Source organism: Pleurodeles waltl, chromosome 3_1, assembly GCF_031143425.1.
Source record: "Pleurodeles waltl isolate 20211129_DDA chromosome 3_1, aPleWal1.hap1.20221129, whole genome shotgun sequence".
NCBI lineage: Eukaryota > Metazoa > Chordata > Amphibia > Caudata > Salamandridae > Pleurodeles > Pleurodeles waltl.
In genome coordinates, this window is record NC_090440.1 from 1,456,934,365 (window position 1) to 1,456,955,519 (window position 21,155).

Genomic DNA, 21,155 nt, shown 5'->3' on the forward strand with positions numbered 1-21,155 from the left:
TAATGAGATTGCTGCCATCATTTTTCGCCACACTACATGGCACCAAAGGTAGATCTTTTTACAGGACAAAGTAGATTTGAGAAGCAACCTGTCCCTTGGACAAGTAGATATTTTAATAAATTCCACACCCCTGGTCTTAAGCAAGTGAACCACCAGGACCTTGTTACCCAGTCGGTCAGTCTTAACTGAAGAAATCTGTTTTGGAAGAGAGATATGGTCTTGCAGGAAATTTTTGCAGGACTCGGTGTTGCAGGGGAGTATTGTTCACTCCCTTTTCTACTCCAGAGGGACAATGGGTCTCTTCCCTTAATGACTGGCCATTAGGTAGTGTTCGATTAGATGACTTTTGTTGTTGATTTAAAATCATGACTGGACCCTAACCCTAAATCCTAGTTTCTTAGCTGCTATAAAGCCCTGGAGTGTCTAGCAGGTGCTCCCAGTCCCACCTAAATTCTTCACTAGGACCTCCATTCACAATAGTACTTCCCTTGAATTTAGAGCACTGGTGAGGGGGCACTCAGTTAACTTCGAGCCTATCCCACCCCAGGCAAAGGTATTCAAAGAGCTCTATTTGATTTTGGACACCACTTCCAGGTGTAACTGGCTTCCATCTGAAAGGTGTGAAGTGTCCTTATGACCTAGTGCAGGACCACTGGTAGCGCGGTCAACATACACCGAAGCTTAACTTTAAAAAACCTCTCATTTGGCACAGTAACACAACAATTATTTCAAGGGAGGAATTACATTTTGCTTTTTAAAGGCGGTGTGTTGGGTTTACAGCATCCTTGGCTCAACACACTGAGTTGGGGGACGTTCCTATTTCTGCCCAAAATATGCTAGGAACTTCTGTTTGAGTTGAGGCCTATCGCTGCCCCCAGCATTAGGCTTTAACTGTTTCACCGAGCTTCCTTCTTGAAGTGAAGTGCACATATAGAATACATTGGATATCCATTTGGAGAGCACGAGTACTTGAGACCCTGGCACAGCAGTTACCTACACAGACACTGCCCAAAAAAACTACTGACCAGTGCACAGCGAAATTGCCTCTTAGTGGACTTTAAAATTTAGTCCATCCCATCCAGCAGTTTACTGCTTGTCACAAATAGGTCAACATTTGTTACGTGTTGAAAGCCATTGCTGCTTCTGTCTTACGGCCTGGATTGATCTGGCAACTCATATTTGCAAGTTTTCATGTAGGAAACTCTCCTAGCTGTGCAGTCCATCTTGGGCTGAAAGGAGTGGCTGTTCTTTTATGCTGATCCACATTTTCTGAGTTTTTTTTATTTTATTTTTTTACTTGACAGTATTTGATATGAAGGAATTGCAATTCACTGCGTGTCGTTTCCTCTCTTCTTCAAAACACGGTTTGACACAAATAAGCAACCTGAAAATATCCTTGGAACTAAACTGGATCACCTCAGTCACCTGAGTGTTTTGGCTCCCAGTAAAGGAGCAGTTAAGAGCTTAATACTTGTACCCAAAAACTTCTTCTGGGAAACCTAAACTAGATGAAAAACAGTCCTAACAAGGCACTGTCAGAAATAACCTATATCTCCAGAGAGGTTTTCACAAATTGCAATTAGTAAATATCTGCTAGAGACCTTTCTATAGAAGAAGACCTTCACTATACAGTAAGACGTCCACTAACTATATAATTTCATACCAGGTAGAAAATGCACCTGACTTCACACCTCAGTGTCTGAAACTCCTAAAGATGTGGCCTTTCCTGAAACAGAATGCAATGTTTTTCTTCAGTCTGCAACACTACAAAAAAATCCAATATATAATTCTATAAGACGTCTTGTTCGAGCCCAAGAGACCAGTATGTTCATGAGGAGAACATGTGGAGAGACCCACACTGCTCGTCAAATCCCAAAACTGGAGACTCTTCAGGCAGGATGAAACCATCAGCCTCCTTGATGCCCAGTCTGAAGGTACATCGTGCCATTGAGCCAACTGACCCACGAACACGTCCTTCTTCAGATGGACTAGTTGTCACTGCTGGCATTTCTACTTGGATGTCATTTAGGAAGTTGGTAGTTGTAATCCTGGTCGTGCAGAGCTCTCACTTTTCTCACCCACTCACACTGAGGCTATAGTACCATTTGACAGGCTCCCCATGCTTTTGAGCAACGCTTTCCCGTACTCTTCTCCCCCAACCCTTCTTTCCCCTCAGTCCTCGGGGGAGCTTTAATTCCTGCTGGTTGCATAGTCCCCGACAGCGAAGGTTATTGCAATGGATGCTCCTGCTAGAATCTCAACCGCTGCCATCTGTTCCACCCCCTAATTACTAATGCAAAAAGAAGCAAGCGCATCTCACTGCCACCATCACAGCCGCAGAACCAGATCTAAGTGATTTGATGCTTGGCTCGTCTACTCGACGAGCATCTGGGACGGTTTGTCTTTTATTTAGATGAACTTTCATGGGCATGCTAAAGAAGATTCTGACAGTGTACAGAGATGAAGGAGACGGCAGGTTCACACGTTCCTATCAAGGATTGGTTTACCTGAAGGCTAACACTGAATGCCTGTTCAGAGTGGCCTGTGCAGCTCTCAAAGTCCAGTGGATTGCTGTTTTCCATTTGTAACCGTGTGCATTTTAAGGAAGTTATTCAAGTGAGTGAAAACTCAGGCAACTTCGGATCTTTTGTAAGGTGGCAATCACTTGTTTATAAATAAGTCTTAGATCTAATCCCTGGGAATGACTTTCCCTGTGCTCCCTAGCATAGAGTTTCTGTCAAACTGGCACATCCGCTTTTGAAGTGATTCTTGGTTCTAGATTTGAACGCTATTGAACAAACATGGGTTTTTGTCTCTACTGAAAGTGCTGTCTTATTAGGTCTGCACTCTAATTGACTTAATGTGATCTATTCTATCCACTTTGTGACCAAGTCCATCCAGAGACAGGCGGAAGCTTCTATTTACTGTATAAAAATCGCTCTAATGCTGAACAGTGATGAGATTAGCTGACTGGCTGTAAAGGCAGACATCAAAGTCTGGGTAGATAGATGGAAAGTAGGTAGAAGGACAGTTAATGCACCATTATAATAAAGAAAGGTAACAAAAAGGCAAAAAGCTCATATACTTGTAACTAACGTCCCACAATGTTTTACTTTAAAACCAATACATTTCCCTTTTCCGTATCATGAGTAGATGAGGTGAGTGAACAGCCAACATGGGTAAAGAGTAGCAGTGGCAGGGCAGCTCCAGAGCTTAAAGTGGCTGATCACCCACCCATTGAGGTGCTGTGTGTTGGCGCAGGATCATGTCAGCCAAGTACTAAAATGGCCGAGTGTAATGAGATGTAGGGAAAGGAAAGAAAGTGACCCTTGTCCCCTCCACACATCATTAAAACATAATTTATGTTTTTTTTTTTTTAAAAAACACACACATTTTAATGTTCCTATTTAATACAGGTTTTCGTTATCTTTGCCTATTTTTATGAAATATTTCTACTTTTGGTTCGCTATCATTTGTCTTGAATCAATCTAAGGATTTTCTACACAGATTTAATCCCTTTTAGGATTTGATCAAGGCATAGACTGTATGTGTTTTACTCCCCTTGACCCAGTTTTTGAACGTCAATCAATGCATGCTTTTTTAAAATACACTGAAGTGTACACAATTGGATAGGAGTGGTGGTTGGCAAGACTAGAGGCATCTTTCTTCATCAGTTTTTTTCATTCGGTTTTAGCCACCAATTGGACTTAGAGTAACCATCAGAATGGCATCTAAACACCAGAACAACCCCAGCCAGAGCTAAAAGTAAGTCATCCATCCACTGTATCGGAAGGGCCAGGTTTTATGCTTTGGTATTCACCTAGCAGGATCGAATTGTAAATTGAGCACTGGGCCAGTATTGTAAATTTGGCCAAGAGGGAGTAGATTTCAAAAACTCCTCTATAGGGAGGATTACACAGAGAATATCGTATGAGGCAAGTCCCGGCTGTAATGCAGATTTTTTTCCTGTTTTTGCTCTCTGCTCTTGTTTGAAGCCTCAGGTCCCACAGCAGATAGAATGTGGATAGTTATGTGCCTCTGTTTAGAATGTCAACCATTTTGCCAAGTTTAAAAGGCAAAAGCATATGTTATGTATGAGTGTGACAAGCAAATGATCTTATTTGAACCTTTTCAAAATCTGTTTGTCTCCATTCTGTTTGCACCAATGACAGGAAAGGAAATATACCTCAAGCTGTACATGGGAGCCGTCCAGTGTTCTGCATTGCGCTGCCTTCAGGACAGGAAAGCCCACAGCCTTCCCTTGTTGTGGATAAACTGCTCTGAGCCACAATAAAGCATACAAAAAAGTGATGGATGGAATGTTTGAATTTATCTCAGCCACTGGTAATTACTTGGGCCGCATCACCGCCCTTATTTTACACCTCAGTTTGGACCTAGCCATCTGCAAATCAGTCCTACCCTGCTTCAATGACAAAAGTCCTCCCTGAGCCAGGGCACAAGCAGCTTATGACTGGGTTTATCCTAGTTAGGCCTCATCAGCCAGGATTCGCCTGATCCTGGTGGGATTCTGGCACAGGACCCATCCCTGAGTGATTGTGAGCGTTTAAATAAATTGCAAGCATTACTCGCATCACCTTTTTGTGTGGTTGCTGCTCCAAGCCTAGTATAAATCCCCCTTCCATCACTTTTTAATGAAGCTTGGGTGGTTGGTGGCTTAGAAATTCTCGATTTTATTTTGACAAGTCGAAAGCGTTAACCTTGGTTTGAAAGGTTTTACGGGCCTAGGCCCTGCTCATATGAGGGCATCTCTCTCCCTGTAGTGCTCTGGGTGAGCCCCGGTCATGGCTTCCACCAGCTGAGGCCTTCTAACCGTTGGATGGTGCCTCGCTAACGGTTGAGGGGCAGCTGGCCTCTGGCACCAGTCCTGTTCGCCCTCTGCAGGTGTGGTGAAACCGAGCTGTTCCCGTGATCTCACTCCCCGCGCAGCTGTAAAGCACGGTGTGGTTCTGCAAACACACTCGGATGACGGAGTCCTGCTTTGTACAGCAGCCTGGAAGGTTTGTGGGCGTGTCTCTGTGTTACCACAGCCATGCTTATTGAGCTCAGGGTCTCCTCGGAGCCCAAACTCCTTTCTCAACTAGAAGCTGTGTGGGAATGGAGCCGACCTTGGACCCGCAGTGGCGCGAGTGGTGTCCTCCTGCACTGCACTGTGTTGGGGAGACGTGCCGAGAGTGGCTTTGTTGCAGCAGCCTAATTTAGCTTCATGGCTGCACCTCCCAGGCCTCCTGCTCCGCCGCCCGCCTCTGCCTCGGTGATGCAATTCCCCTGCACAGGTTGGAGTTCAGCTTGCAGGCCCTGCGGCCTGCCCTTCCATCTCTCAGCATGCGTGACGTGCCTCGCTTCTCCACTGCTGGCATGAGGCTGCAGCAGATGCGTCGTGTAGTGCTGGCTCTGCAGGGATTGGGAATTAGGTTTGGCTGGAGGAATTTTAAAGACTGCTACAGGCTGAAGGATCTTAGATTCTCCCCCACACACCCCCTTGAATCTCCCCACCTCCCTCCCACAGAGCTGGGCAGCCAGGCTGAATTAATCCTTTCGGCAGCCTGACTAGACTCCATCCAGTACAGATCTGTGCAAAGAAAAGCGAGCGAGGGAGAAGGAAAGAACAGCTAGGAAGAAAGCTCAGATGAAAGGAGGCTTTGAGCATAATACAGTACTCTGGCTGCCATTCAGGTACTGAGGGGATTTGAGGAGGAGAGGTGTCTGCAGGGAAGGACTAGCTGAGCATAGACATTTACATAGGTATTGGCGGGGCTTTAGACCACTGGGTCCTAAAGGCGGGGGTCGGTCATTTTAAGATTGCATGTTCATGCACGATGCAACTTGTTTTCTTATCCTCAGAAGGATGAACGGTAGAGCTAGACCTGCCTAGGGTTTAATTGGTCAATCTCAGGTTACACAGACATAATGTTATACTATAAAACCACGTTTTAACCCGTGCTGCAACATCAGTTTCTCTCAAAGTGCAGGGCTGCACAACCGGAGGGAGACCGAAGGAACAGTCTGCTTTTTAACTGGGATTCACCGGGTTCCTCGCAGGCGTGAGCTCCCTTCTGGTGTTGCTGGTCAGGTCAGATGCATCTTGCACCCCTTTGTGTTTAGTCCATGCGCTTCATCGGACTTTAACTGGAATTTGACTGACCTGAAATAGTTGTGGGTCGGTCTGCTCTTGGGCTTCCGTTACTTTTTTAAGTTTTGAAGTTCCTTCCCCAAAGAGACTCCTTTCTTTGGGACCACTCTCTGAGAAACTGCTCCACTATGTGAAGTGTAGCGCTTCTCTTTCTTTCTGCTGTTTATGGATCAGGTGGGCATCTATAAGTACAAGTGATGGTTTTTTCGCTCTTCTTGACTCTGGGGCTTACGGACAAGTCTGGCATTTAATCCACTGGGGCTTGACAGTGTTGAATATTCTGGACGGTGCTGGCTTGTTTCTATTAAGTTTGAATCTATGACTGTCTCGGATTCCCAAATGACTGCAGACTCCTAATCTGGCCACTTCTGCTTGAAAAGCTTTCAGAGTTGCAGTTGGAGCTCTGCATGCCTGGCTTTATAGTGAACACGGCATCTTGAAACTTCTGATTCCTCAACGTTCTTCAGCCTGAAGCAAAGCAAACGTCTTAAATTATAACATAAAACCCGAAATGTTTTAAATTGTTCCTCTCATTATATTGTTTAGGTCCGTTTGACAATTGTTAGATGTTATTTTGCTTTGTTTGATATTTTATGTGGTAATGTTAAGCATTCATGGTGCTGCCCAAAATGGTACAGTTGAAACCTTTACGTACGGGTGACCCTTATCCCGCGAAACGCTAGAACATGAGTGAATTATCCACTGCATTCCTTTCACGGAGGCGTCTAGGGGTTTAGGCGTGGAGATGCAGAGGTGTCGGAGCCAAGCAGGGATATGTCGTCGTTACTGGTGCCAACAAGAGGCATTGTTGTCTGCACCACGTGATGGGCAGAGATGGCACCAATGAGCGAGGATCTGTGTCTAGGCAGTGGGCTTCGCCTCCAATCCAACCCACGCTTGGCAGCGGCCCACTTTCACCCGCTCTGATTAATGAGACGCTTCTCTCCTCGTCTTTCCTTTATTCAGTTCTCCCAGTCCAGGTTTCCCAAGTCGTACATTCCGCGTGGGTTCGTGCTTCCTTGGGCGTGGGCCCTGGATTGGTCCTTGCAGTTGCTTCTGACCCCCTAAGCCCGCCATCACTGGGTCTTATGAATAATGTAGCACCGAGAGGGAGAGGGACTTTTTTCTCCAGTGATGTGTCGAGACAGTCAGATCGAAGGAGCCTGGAGCATGAAAGTGGTGTGCCAGGGGACGGGAGCGATGGAATGGCTTCTGTGCTCCAGTTTTCCGAGGGCGGGGAACCTTGCCACAAAAACTGTGTATGGCAGAATGGCGGAGTGCACATGCTGTCTTTTTGTACCTTTCCGCCCAAAGGCGTTAAGAAGGGCACGGATGTTTGCATTTTTTGTGGGCATTTATCTATTTGAGACTAAACAATTGCTTCAGTGGACAAACATCATTCTCTTTTTTTTTAACATAATTATCTTCATTTCTTTGTAAAATAGAAAGCAGTATTTACAGACCAATCTGTTTGTATAAGGGTCATTTTGCTGTATTCCATCAACGTACATTCATATTATATATACACACATCAGGTAACCTAACGTAATCAAAAATATTGGTCAGTAGACAGCATGGTCCAAACCAGTGGTTCCAGTGTAAGTATGGCGCAGGTTCCAAGATCAATACAATAGTCTGACCTAGAGGTCATCATCTCAACATTACGCCACCGGCCCCATAAACAAAGTCCTCAGTTTTTCAGTTGCTGCCTTTGTGTCTTGGCCAGCATTAGACGGGTTTCTAATTTATGTGATCTCTGCACTCCAGTGAAATCTATTTGGGTGGTCTGAAGTTGAGAGTTCTGGTGAGTTCAGGTTAGTTCTGTTGCGTTAGCGGTGGTGATCAGTACTACCAGTATCAATACATTGGTCAGCCCTGTGGGCCCAGTAAATCATACCAATATTTCTTCATCATGGTGGCATATTTTCAGATTTGCTGGCTAGCGCCAGTGGAATTACATCCCAAGAATTATGTGCCCCCTTTCCACCATTTCTACAATTCAGCTTGGCAATGGTTTCCTTTTTCACCTTTAGCCCATCTTTCAGGTAATTCATCTGACCTATAGAGTTGGTATACTTGATGACTTCCACAACAGTCCGATCTGTCTTTTAGCTATGGTAGATTTATCGATGAACCTGGTGGAGGTTTTATCTTTTGATCTAAGCAGTTAGTCTAGCAGGCATGAATCAGGATTGCAAAAAGCATTTTCCCATTGGATTTGGTTACTGTGAAGACTGTCTTTCCAGTTACCTTATTTTTACTGTGCATCCCCTGACCACCGAATAAATGTTTGCTACATTACATATGGTGTCTTTGGACTATGCTGTATGACACATCCTGCTAGTAAATTTGGAGACATTTAAGTTTGTTGCAAAAAAATTAACTATAGTTAGTTTTAATCATGAATTTCTCAACCTGCTTGGTGTTCTTCAACGTGGAGACCAGTTCTGAGTTGGTCATACAGTGTTCTTATCATGTTCTTTTGTTATGTGCTCTGCTATCTGTGGCTTGCAATGTGTAACAAATACAAGACGGCTAAAAGCACAAACATCCCAAATGTTTAGAATTGCCTCACCTACTGACAGGACATGAAAGATGGTACTGTTGAAATGTGTAAATTGGCGTTGATATCTATTGTGTGCATGCATTGGTCACTTTTTCCCATTCTTTCTGTGTAGTCCATATACACATACAGAGAGCTGAAGACTGCTTTGTGATTTGTGCATCACTTGCTATGCTACACTGTTGGAATTTGTGTTCTCCCTTCAGCATTGAGTCTTCAGCTAAACTCAGGTTTTTAAACAAAGCAATGATTTTATCTTATTTTTCTCATGTCATGCTGATAGAATGGGTGCATGTCCCTAGAAGTCTGCATCAAGTACAGTAGCGATACCTGAGCCCTACATAGCATGTGGCTCCAGCTTTGGAAATAGATATCTGTATTATGTGCTGAAACGGTTGAGGCACCATACATACACTGAAGGGCAGTCATTTAATACTTATCTACAGTGAGCAGGTCTTTGTGCATGTCTTGGGAGTTCCATGCAGCTCACACCCCTGGCTGTGCCACATACACTGTTTGTGTTTCTGAAACTTTGCCTCAGTCCAATGCAATGCTAGATGGCACATGACCTGGAGAACAAGATTTGTATCCTGCCTAAATGAAGTACTTCTTTCTCTCTTCGTCTCTGCTCTGATTGTTGCTCCAATTCTTTCGTGATTGACCAGCAAGTCATCGTCCTCAAGAGTAGATGGCTTGTGGAGCAGGCTCCACTATTCTTAGTAACTTCGTTTTACCAGTTTTTTAAGATCAGCGCTTTCTTTCCCCCCTGACATCCGGTGTATTTCAAGGTGACACATCAAGATAACCTACCATTTATCGCTGCACAGTTCACATTAACTCTTAGTCATCCTGCCCTTCCTTCTTCCCAATTGGTTGGGCTTGCAGGCGCCCTCAGACAGGATTTTATCATCCTGTGGACAGATGCAAGTGTGCCCAGATAATGATAAAAGTTGAAAATGTATGGCTGAGTACCAGAATCTGGCACCCGTAGGCCGGATCGCCCCAGCTTGGATATGGATTCATGTAGAAACAGGCTGTTCCAAAGGGAGGGAGATCAAAGAATGAGTCCCAGAATGTGGCATACGAAGGCCGGATTGTGCCAGCTTGTGAAGGGCCCAGAGCGTTATGAAGGATGGAGATTGTGAACTGAGCATCAGAATCTGGCGGCCGAAGCCCGGATTGTCCTAGCTTTGAACATGGGCGCAAGCATGCATGCATAGCCAGTTCCAAAGGAGGAGAAATCAAAAATGAGTTTAATAATCTGTTAGGAAATGGACTGTCCTCCACAGACAGAAGAGAACGGCGCAGGGAATCGTTTTCTTGTGTAACACTCGGGAAGTGTGGCAACGTCCCTACTACTGTACCTCTATCACTGTCATTAATGCTAGATACATTATTGGCAGTCATTTTTCCAATTTACCTGTGTTCATTGTAATACTCCTTTGACAGTGATATTTTTTGCTGCATGCTATCTGGTTGTATTTTTTCGTGACAAGTGTAACATCCAGTGTGCAGTTTGTTCAGTTATTTGTGTTTTTCTTTTCAGAGCCTCGGTGGAATTATTTTACATGAATTAAAAGAGTTGACTCGCAAAACGAGGCAAAGTAGAAATATTTCAACAGTTACATGTAATGTTCCTATAGATTTAACCACCTTCTGGTGCATGCATGTTTGGAACATCGCCACCTTGTGGTCAGGACTGTTAATAAAATAATCAGCCGCAGACAGCACATATTGGGAGAACTCTGATAGCACATACCCCGAGCTTACGCTTCCGGCTCACTTGAGAATATCAAAGCCCATTTTGTCCGGTTTTACCTCCTTACTGAGCCTCTGGCGCTGCGGGAGGCCTTGCCCGTGCTGGACAGAAAGCTTTACTCCTATTTTAACTAGTGCTTGGGTCCTGCACCGCAGCGGACCCCCTATAAGTGGACTGTGCGTGAGGGGAGCTTGCTTTGCTTCTGTATTGACTTAGTGTGCGAGATGACATCTTGAGACTCAGGGCCCTGTGCCCCCGTGCTGAGCTGTTCCGACGGGTGATGGGTCTGTCCAGAGACCTGCACTGGTGTGCTGCCATTGCCATGTTCGTGAGCGGGCGCTGCTGTCCATGAAAAGGGAAGCTTGTTTTGATGTGACTTCCTTGCTGTGTGTGTTTGTGGGCGCGTAGCTTCCCTTGTTGCAGTACCCTTTTGTGTGTCCCAGGCACTGTTGTAACCTGTGTGTGAGAGGAAACTTGCATCGCAACTATGATGTGTGAGAATCCTACGCTGCTGCAACCTGTGTGTGTGGGTGTGGGTGTGGAGGGGGAGGCGGGCGGGGCTTGCATTACGACTGTGATGTGTTGGGGAATCTTGTGAGGGGGAACTTGCATCGCAACTGTGATAAGTGTGAGAATCTTGCAGTGCTGACACTTGTGAAGTGCCCGTTAGGTAGGGATCTGAAGTGGCATTAATGCTGTGCGTGGGATGTCTTATGTTTGTGAGAGACACGCGTTTACCCGTTTGGTCTGTGTACGAGGAGCCTGCATCCCTGGTGTCAGTGTGTGTGCATGACGCACTTCCAGTGGTGACTAGCGAGTACTGCAGTCCGTGGGGAATCTGGGCTGTTTGTGTGAGTGAAGCGCGCACTGCTTTAACACGCGGTGTTCCTGTGCTGTGTGAAGGGAGCTTGCATTAACTAGTAATGAGAGAGAGAGAGAGAGGTCTGCGCAGAGGAAGCCTGTGACGGGCCTGTTGTGAGGGAAGCTTGCAGCCCCGCTGTAAGAAGTGTACCTTTCTGTGTGTCAGATGAGCCTGCTCTAGCATTTCATGTTTATCCAGATCGAAGCATACGGTTCAGTTGGAATGCCGATGTTTTGTGGGCATTTATTCGTTTTTTAATTTGCTCTGTATTGCTCAAGATATCACCAATACGTGTAATCGTTCAGTATCATTCACGCAGCGCGTTATTAGATATCAGTAAAATGATAAAAGGGTAGTCACATCGGACTACTTAATTGCATATAGGTGGGACAGGGAGCCACCACCGTAATATCATCCACTGAGGACACAGCAGTGCACACGCACCTGTAAACCCCCTGCTGATCTGCACCCCAGGCCCCCAGTGAGCACCCCCGATGCTCATCACTGCGCAGTGTCGGGGCCGATCACCCCTGGTGCCCTCTGCGATGCCCCCGCCCCTCCCCTTAGCAGCAGCTCACAGCAGCGCTTCTATTGTTGGACCTGACCTAAGTCCAGATCGCCGTGCTCGTTAATGTTTAGAGAGGTCACTTCGAAACATCCCGTTCCTATGGCAACCCCTCCTGCTAGGCATTAGGTAGGAGATGAGAAGAGCGGTGGGGCATGAGTGAGAGCCTCCCCACTTCTCTCGGGTACCTTCAGTGCCTCCGTGGGGTGCTAGTTGGTTATTTTTGGCCCACGGAATAAAGTGAGAGGATTGTGGCCTTCATGTTGCTTGGATACTTGCCTCAATGTGATTAGCTCTTCTCGCTCTTATCAGGGATGTGCACTCTTGTCAGGGACAGTAATCCAGCAGGGACCACATGCTCCAGTCTCTGGGGCTGTCGTGGGCTGTGCAGGCGAAGGAGGAGTGTGGGTGCCAGCAACAGAGCACTCGCGAATGGGAAGTGCGGCATGTGCCAGGCGCAGAACTGCGGGCGGCACGGGCTCAAGATTAGCGTTCAAGCTCTGTCAGGACTGAGCATTTGAGGAAGAAGCAGATTGGGTAACCGGGATTACATGTTGTGCCAGCACAGACCACACGCGAAAGAAGCAGGCTGTACTATAAGGTGTAACAATGGTGCCAACTTTGACCATCTTAGGGCGAAGCAGGCTGGGGAACAAAGGGTGTCAGCAGAAACACCTGAGGGAGACGCAGACTGAGAAATCAGCCAGGGGTGCCTGTCTGATGGAGAGACAGGCTGATGAACAGGGCGTACTAACTGCGCCAGAACAGACCACCCGAGGGCATGCAGGTGAGAAACAGGTTGAACAAACTGTGCCAGCACATGTCATCTGAGGGAGGCAAAAACTGAAGAACAGGGTGTCCAGAATATATCCGAGCAGACCATCTGAGGAGAATACAAATGGTGGAACAAACTGTGGAAGCACAGACCATCTTAGGGGGAAGCATGCGGCTGAACAGGATGAGCAAACTGCCTGTGCTAACCAACAAAGATAGAGAGAGACAAGCTGGGAAACAAGGAGTTCAGAATGTGCAAATGCAGAGCTTATGAGAGAGAAGAGGGGAAAGCTGCACCAGCACCGGGCCATCTAAGGCAGTCTCAGGCAGAGGATACGGCATAGAGAATCTACCAGTAGTGACCTTCAGAGGGAGAAATAGGCTGAGGATATGGCAAAAAAGTGCCAGACAGTCCATCAGAGGGGGAGACGGGCTCAAAAGCATAGTTCTCAATGTCGTAGCACAGACCATCTGAGGGCAAGATATGCTGAACAAAAGGGCGACCAAACTGTGCCAGCAGAGACCAACTGAGGAAAGCGCATGGTAAGGAAAAGGGCAAACATATTGTGCCAGCACAAACCATCTAAGGGAAGATACTGGCTGAGAAACTGTCTTTCAAAATTTACCACCGCTGACCAACTGAGCGAGAAGTAGACTTCGGGCCAGATGTAGCAAAGGTTTTTACCCATTCTGTGTCTATGGGAAAAAGTGTTTATACATTTGGCCCTTAGAATCAGGGTGAAACAAGCAGTTGCAATGCAATGGGTCTCACGTTTGATTAAGTTAGAGCTATTAGCGTTGTAAATTCCTAACTGGACTTTTCTTGCCTCGTAAAATGAAAAGTAAAACAGTTGACATAAGCGAGCCGATTCAAAGCTCCACTGCCGCCATGAGCCTGAGCACACAGGAGAGAGAAAAAATGAAAAAGAAGTTCACTTGCAGTCAAAGCTATCGGCAAACGTGCAATTATCCATGTAACAGTGGTCAAGCTGGTAACAGAACTGCCACTGGGAGGGACAAATGTGAATTATTTACCAATGCTAACAAAGGATTTTTGAGAGGCAAGCCCGTGAACAAGTGATAGTGATGTGCGTGGTTAAAAGCCCACAAATATATTACAACAGCCTAGAACGCTTGCACGCTCACCCTGAAAAACTGTTTCAATACAGATACCATCTGTGAAAAGGGGTGGCAGAGGACTAAGGGATACACAGACTTAGGAACAATAGGTGCCTGCGCAGACCACCTGAGGGAGGCACAGCTGTTAAAAACAATGCATAATGAATGTGCCAGTACAGACCACCTGAGACAGATAGTGGGTTAAGCACAAGCTGTGAAGACAGGCACACTGAGGAAAAAGCAGTGCCAGCACAGACCATCTGTAGGAGAACCAGGCTGAGAATGCGGTGTACAGAATGTGCCACCACAGACCATTTAAAGACACGCAGGATGAGAAGAAGTGTGCTGAATGCACCGCATCGACGCTGGAGAAACAGCGTTTAAGGACTATGTATGATTGCACAGGCCATCTCAATGAGCCACAAACCATTTATTGATGTGCAGAGTGTGCCAGGCAACGAGCATCTGAGGGGAGGCACCAAACTAGAACTTATTATTGGCACCTATCAGAATTATTCAGGGTTAGGTATTCAGTGGGAGAAATCCGTGATTGGCCACTGGGGGGTTGGACGCCACAATGCAGTATGCCAGTGCACCGTGGAACAGAACAGTCTCACTTCAAGTACCAAGGGGTCTGTGTATCGGGTGAATCGCAGAATTTTATAAAGATAACCTAGAACCATTACCAAGTAAATTGGAAAATGACGTGTCTGCTAACACTGCTTGGAAGAGCAGCAGTATACAAAAAGATTGTGCTACACAATTTCATCTACAAATTACAAAATAAATGGGACTAAAAGCTTTTTCTAAAAGGTAAATTGCATTACTAGGACACTTCTGTGGGTATGTCCAGGCGAATACCGCTAAGAACTCTACAAATTCTAACATTCGAAGGAGGCATCCTACTCCCTAGCACACTGAAGTATTATAAAGCAGCATAATTTAGTATATTAAATGACTGGGCGTGCTGACAACAAGATGAGCTGGAATTTAAAATGGAGAGCTTCATGCTAGGTGCAAATGTATATACACATGCATTGTACTGTGATGAGCTACTGCACGATACTCCATCAGCAACTGCCATAGTGATTTGTACATGGGAGAAATTAACCGAAGAAGTAGGATGGGACAAGTGGCTAACACTGAAAATCCTGCTATGGGTAGATGGCCTTGGCGCTTCAACCTGAAATGAGGCATGGGGTGCAAATTGAATGGTTCCCTTTGAATATTTCAAACAGAATATCATATGAATCTACCTCAATGGGTGAAGTACTTTCAGCTTAAACACACATTAACCTCTCGGATAGATGAGAATTAAGAAACAAAAGAAGACTCATTCCTAGAGAGCTCACTACTAGAAGGTCAGCTACAAAAGAATGCAATCTCCCAAACACATAGAACATGCATGCTAAACACTTAGAAATAACTCAACACCTTGAAGGACAAATGACTCAAGACCTTGGAAAGTAGCAATATGATTCCCCAGAGAAGTAGTGGTGAAAGCAAGCCTTGGGCTGATACAGAATAAAAATGCTGCATGGAAAATATCATACAAGGACACAACTATGTGAATTTGGTAAAGTTACTGATGACAAATGCCTGCGTAGATGTGGACCAAAAGGTACCTTTTTACACTTAATAGGGGAATATCCGAAGACTCAAGGTTATTGGACCAAGAAGATAACAAAATGATAAAGTACCCTAGAGGTATTGATTCGGAACACTTTACGAGCAGTATTATTGGGAATATAGGAGGAGGTGAACTTAATGAAATATGAAAACAAAACTGCTCATTCTCTGCTTTGCGATGTCAAAAACAGATCTAATCAATATCTGGGCAAAGGATATAACACCTTCTGTTGCACACAGTGTGAAAGAAATATGGACTGAGGCAATGCAGTGCTAATAGTAAATTATGAGAGACGAAGGTAGCCATAGACTTATCAAAAAGTATGATGGAAATGAGAGGAGGGCCTCATGGAAGGCTGAACAGTTATGCGCTTGGACTATGTATGACAGACACGGATGTGACCGAGACTGCGCAGCCGCTAACTGAGGATCAATAAACAAACCAAGTGGGAGGCTACCCATAGGCGAGACCAGCTGAGATAGGTGAAAGATGTTACACAAGCACAGTTAATCCTGACGAAAACAAAGGTTCAGCAATTGGATGTACAGAATGTACACGTTTCAACTATCAGATCGAGGAACATGACCTATACAATATCCAAGCACAGAACCTCTTGTGATGGAGGCTGAGTCGGGAATACCATGAACAGAATTTGCCACCACAGATCATCTTCGGGAGAAAAAGGCTGATGACTCAGATATACAAAATACACCAGCATAGTTAGGCTACTTTTGTAAGACAGAGGGCACTGAGAGATGGTGATATTTGCACATCCAGACTCCCTCTGCCCCATCCGATTTGGAATAGCTGTAGTCTCAGCCTCTGGACGGGTAGTTTTATTTGTTTGCCTCAGACTCCTGTTGTAGACTGAGTAGTTTGCTTATGGGTATGATATTTTTCTCCTATAATTAGAAGTGTGTATACGGTCCTGTTAGTTTGAGGTGGCACTCCCTGAGGATGTTGTAAAAGTGCTCCACCGTCTTGAAACCCGGTTCTGTAATTAGATGGTCTTCTTTTCCCCAAACCGTCAGACTCAGTAGGCATCACACAGTGGTTTTACCAGCCCTGGCTTTGCGTTTCCATTCCAATCCATGTCTCTTTTGAACCACTAATTCCTGCAAAGCCATTAAGCAGAACGTCTTTCTTTAAAGTGTTAATTAATGTCTGTGAATACTAATAGAGGAAGGAGGTCTGGTACGCTCTAAGACCACTTTACATTTATTTAGTGGACAAAAACCGTTCATGAGGTCAGAATTTGAATGCACACCACCTTAACTGACCCCTACCTAGAATCACCCTTTAGACCTTCCTGTGCCTTTTACCTCTCTTTCTCTGCTCACTAAGCCGGATCTCAAACCTGCTCTTCGCTGTTATATCAGAGTACTGTCTCCAGGAGGTGGCAGGGGGCTGCTCAGACGCATTCACTAACAGAATTAAGTAACTTCTTGAATTGAAAGTGCAGTGTCTGAGTCTAGAATTTCAGTCTTTGTGTATGGTTCTTGTAAGGGTGACTCTGGGTTTGGAATATGCAAGTCTCACTGCTGAGTGGACATAATTTAATTGTACTGAGAAAAGCCAGTATGGAAATGTCCCACTTGTGCAATAGAGAACTACTCCAGACAGCGCTCAGAAAGACCACATCTGTTCTGTGTGATCTGCTATGGCTTGAGACTAGTGAACTCCAAGTCCGTCATTGTTTGTTTTTGCAGAAAACAAAACCAAAGCAGATTGGAATGTGATAGGTCTTGGTCTAGAGTGGGACATAAAGCAAAAAAAAATGGTGGACTGCAATGCAGCCCTAGCAAGTGCCAGTGATTGAGAGTAATTCAGACATTCTCTGCATCACTTTTTTGCTTGCTGCTTTAGGTGCCCTCAACATGGCAGGCGTGTTGAGACGTGGTTCCCCTGCTCGCTGTGTCATTGGACATAAATACCTCATTAGGGAGGCCAAAGTAGGCTGAACACAGTCTCGTAATTGCTTGTAGCCCTGTCGGGATGGGAAGCAAGGATGATTTGCCTGTGGCTGGTCTTCCTGACATGGCACAACGGACCAAAATCAATGAACTGGAACGTTGCTGAATGATCGCCAGTGTTCGGGATTAATTTAAGTATTTCTTCCATCGTTTTCTTGGTTATTTCTCAGTTTGTACCCAACACTCCTCAAGATTGAAATTGTACAACAAGGATAGTTCCTCCTACCTAGGTTCAGGTGCTTTTTTGTATTCCCGAAAATCTGATCACAGTTTTGGCATGAACTTAAACTGTTTATAACACCTGTGTTTAGCTATGCCTTGATGTGCTGCGTTGTTGGGCATTGGCTAGGATGGATGGTGAAATCAGCAGCCTTCAAAATTCGGGTTTTCAGTAATTTTCGAATAGAGACGTTCTCAGAAATATGGGTATCAACCAGAACTTTAAAGTTCACCACTGTAAACATAGGGAACTCCAGTATTTTAGAACCCACCACCACTGGTTCCCGAAAAGACCGTCCGTTATCTGGGGACCATTCCCAAACTGTAGAGCCATGGCCTGGCGCCTCAATTCTATTGTTGGATTCCCTGATGCCCGTAAAGGGCTCTCCTATTGAACAAACATGCTATAGGTTTGAAGTCTTCAAATTTTACTTCTGCTTGCCATCTCTTGCCTAGCAGGTGCCTTAGCTGCAGGTCTGCACAACAGGCTGTTCTATGTTGTCCTGCCCATTGAGCAACTTCCAAGATCTACATTGACAAGCCTCATAGTCACTTGACATGCACAGAAATTCCACGTGAGAACCTTCTGTGGCAAGAGATGAGCTCCTTTAGGAGGCAAGCATCTTCAGATATATTTTGCCTTGAAAATTATCTTTTTTTAAAAAAAAAAAAATTAATTTATTCTTATGTGGCAAGGGGAACCTGGCGTTGGGCAACTTTTAAATGGTTTGTGGGCCCTTCAGGGCACTGTCACTCGGAGTAGAATGTAATATTTAAAGGGTCAGTAAGCAGCTCTGGCATGAGACTCTTGAAGATTACAAATAGGTTATTTCCTCGTCACATGAGCAAGAGAAATCGACCTGCTGAAGTTAGTTTCCATTTACATTGCAGAATTAGAAGGCGAGCAATGATGTTGTCATGTGATACTAGTAATTTCATATTTCCTTTATACAAGAGTGGCACATCTTACTACCTTTAGGTCCAAACAGAGGGTGCCAGGTGAAAACAGTAGCTTGGGCAAGAGACTTGCAGGTAGGATGGAAGACTGGACTATGTAGACACATTGCACAATCTGCACCCAGTAACTGACGGGCATTAAAAGTTACATCATTAGGCCTTTCCTAACACTAGCATTATCAGCCATCCCCACAGGCCATCAACGAGAGGAAAGAAAGGGCAAGGGTTTGTCTAGAGGGATCACAAGTCTGCATCCGAGGTAACAAAGACCACAGCTGGGGGTCAGCAGACAGGACGTGGTCTTCACATAGCATGAAGATCCCGACATCCGGACCCGGCAGCAGGTAACAACTAAGAAAACGCAAGCTCGATAATTTGCTCATTAGGCTTGCGGGGTGCTGCTCGTGTTACTAGGGCCGAGATGGATGTGTAGAAGACCTTCTCTTTTAACAAGTCTGAAGAAAAGCAGCCCGCATCTCTCTCTCTCGATATATATATATATATATATATATATATATATATATATATATATAATCCCAATATTTGGTAGGCCCTGTCTAGATGCTCATATGGTTGGAAGCCACACAATGCTGCCAGGTTATTGGAGCTTCCATCGGTACAACCGTCAGGTCCCCCTCACCGACTGGGGGTTCGCCAGGTCCCCTCTCGCCGCCCCCCATCAGCGGCCAAGGAAGAAAGTTGTGACCTCCCCGCTAGACCTGCTGCTGTATTCTCATCTTTCGTAGCAGGGGTGAATGCCGGGCCTGTTCTACGGGGTAGTGATCGCGTCGGCCGCCGCCCTGGGCCCCCGCTCCCATCCGTCAGCGAACTCCTTTGTGTCCCGCCTTTAATTGCCGGTCCCCTTGGATCCAAGATGGTGGAGCTGGAGACAATAGGGCGAAGTCGCTGCATCCTTGATTTGCCCGAAAGCTGGCCCCCCGAGGCCCGCTGCCCCCAATTTGTGACTTGTGTGCGTCTTCCGACCTGGAGGAGAGTGGTGGAGCTCATTACAGGCGAAGGAGCAGGTGCCCCCGGGTACCGGATTCTGCGGCTGGCCCATTAATGAGGGGCCTCTAACAAGCACAGCTCACTCCTCCAGAGCCGGGGATAGCGAGAGAACACCTTCAAAGGCAGGGATCCCAGCGCTGCAAACACAGGGAGCCTTTGAAAGCGATAGCGGTGCGGCGCCGAACATCTGTGGGCCTCTGTGCGCCTGCACGTCCAGAGGGCCGCTTGTGGGGACGCATGCATGGCTGGAATGCCTGGCTTGGCAGATGCGCCGGTGGGGTGCGTGAGAGGCTGGTGCCTTCTGAATCTTCCTATTTACCTTCAGTGTGCGCGACACTGGCGCCCGCAGACAACACCGGAAGGCGCTGATGCACGCTGGCACAACCACACGGAGGCGTGCATTCTCAGCCAGACTCGCATCCAGTGACACGGGTGCCCAGGGCAAGCAGCACACGCATAGCAAATGTGCATTGGGCCCCCTGATCCTCGGGGTCCTGTGCCACTGCACCTGTGGCGGGCGCTTTCGGTAACCACGCCCTTTAACGCGCAGGCGCAATCTTGCTTGTAGGCATACTAGCACAAACTAAGAAACATGCAGACAAGCATTTAACACCGCGGTCCACCGGAGGAGACGTTCACACTGGTGCATAGCAGTGCACACGTGCTCATAGTGCCACGCTGGTGCAAATGCACTGACATACACGCACCACTGCACAGATGCACACAATTGCACAAACGAACTTTTTAATCAGAACGCTGGTTCAGAAGAACCTTTTTAAACGAGTACTGGCATTGTCTCAAATATACATTTGAGCACATGTATGCACTCTGCTTCACAACGATGTTGCGCTAGGATCACCGATGCGTAACGGTGCAGGCACAATTACACACGTTTGTGCAAGCACAAGTACGTACTCCGAAGCGCACTTGCTCAGATTAACGCAGGTAAAGGGAGCATCACACTGGCTCAGATGCACGACTGCACTCAGATAGCCCTTGTTCTACCGGAGTATTGCACACGTATGCACACTTGCGCAGGCGAACTCTCACAGCGTTGCACACTGTTCCGCCCTGATAATGGTGGTCACCCTTACAGGAAGTGGCACTGTTAGACTTGGCTTGCATGCAGGTACAGAATAGCGGCACTACTGATTCACACGCCAGCAAGGAATGACTGTTAAACATAAGAATGTACAGGGACAGTACAGTCTCACGCTGGTGCAGGTGTGAACGTGGATAGTGGCATATGCTAATAGCTACAGCCACACTCAGGTGCACACACAGTAGCATCTACACTGCTGCAAATGTACATGCTCACATAGACTGTTAAAGATGTAGAGACGTATCCACCTGCTCAGGACCAAAAAGTTTCAACTAAATGTTATGTGTATTTGTATAGCGCATGACTCACCCTGGAGGTTATCCTGGCACTGAGGGCGGAGTTGTACAGGTCGAGCCAGGGCTAGGTCTTCAGTTTCTTATGGAATTAAAGAACTGTGGAGGCGGTTCTGATGTGTCATGCAGGTCGTTCCAGGCCTTAGGAGCGAGGTAGGAGAAGGCACAAGGGCCTGATAT

At 46.2% G+C, this 21,155-nt stretch overlaps 1 protein-coding gene across 2 annotated transcripts in view; it reads left to right on the forward strand.

The window, feature by feature from the left end:
* AHDC1 (AT-hook DNA binding motif containing 1) overlaps window positions 1-21,155 on the forward strand; it is a 300,426-nt gene that overhangs the window by 37,612 nt on the left and 241,659 nt on the right. Inside the window, exon 1 of one of the 2 annotated variants that reach the window (XM_069225033.1) lies at window positions 5,623-5,694. The exons of the other annotated variant lie outside the window; for it this stretch is intronic. The gene's annotated coding sequence lies outside the window, so the exon portion shown is untranslated. Of the gene's footprint in view, window positions 1-5,622; window positions 5,695-21,155 lie in introns of those variants that run through there. 2 annotated transcript variants of the gene reach the window in all.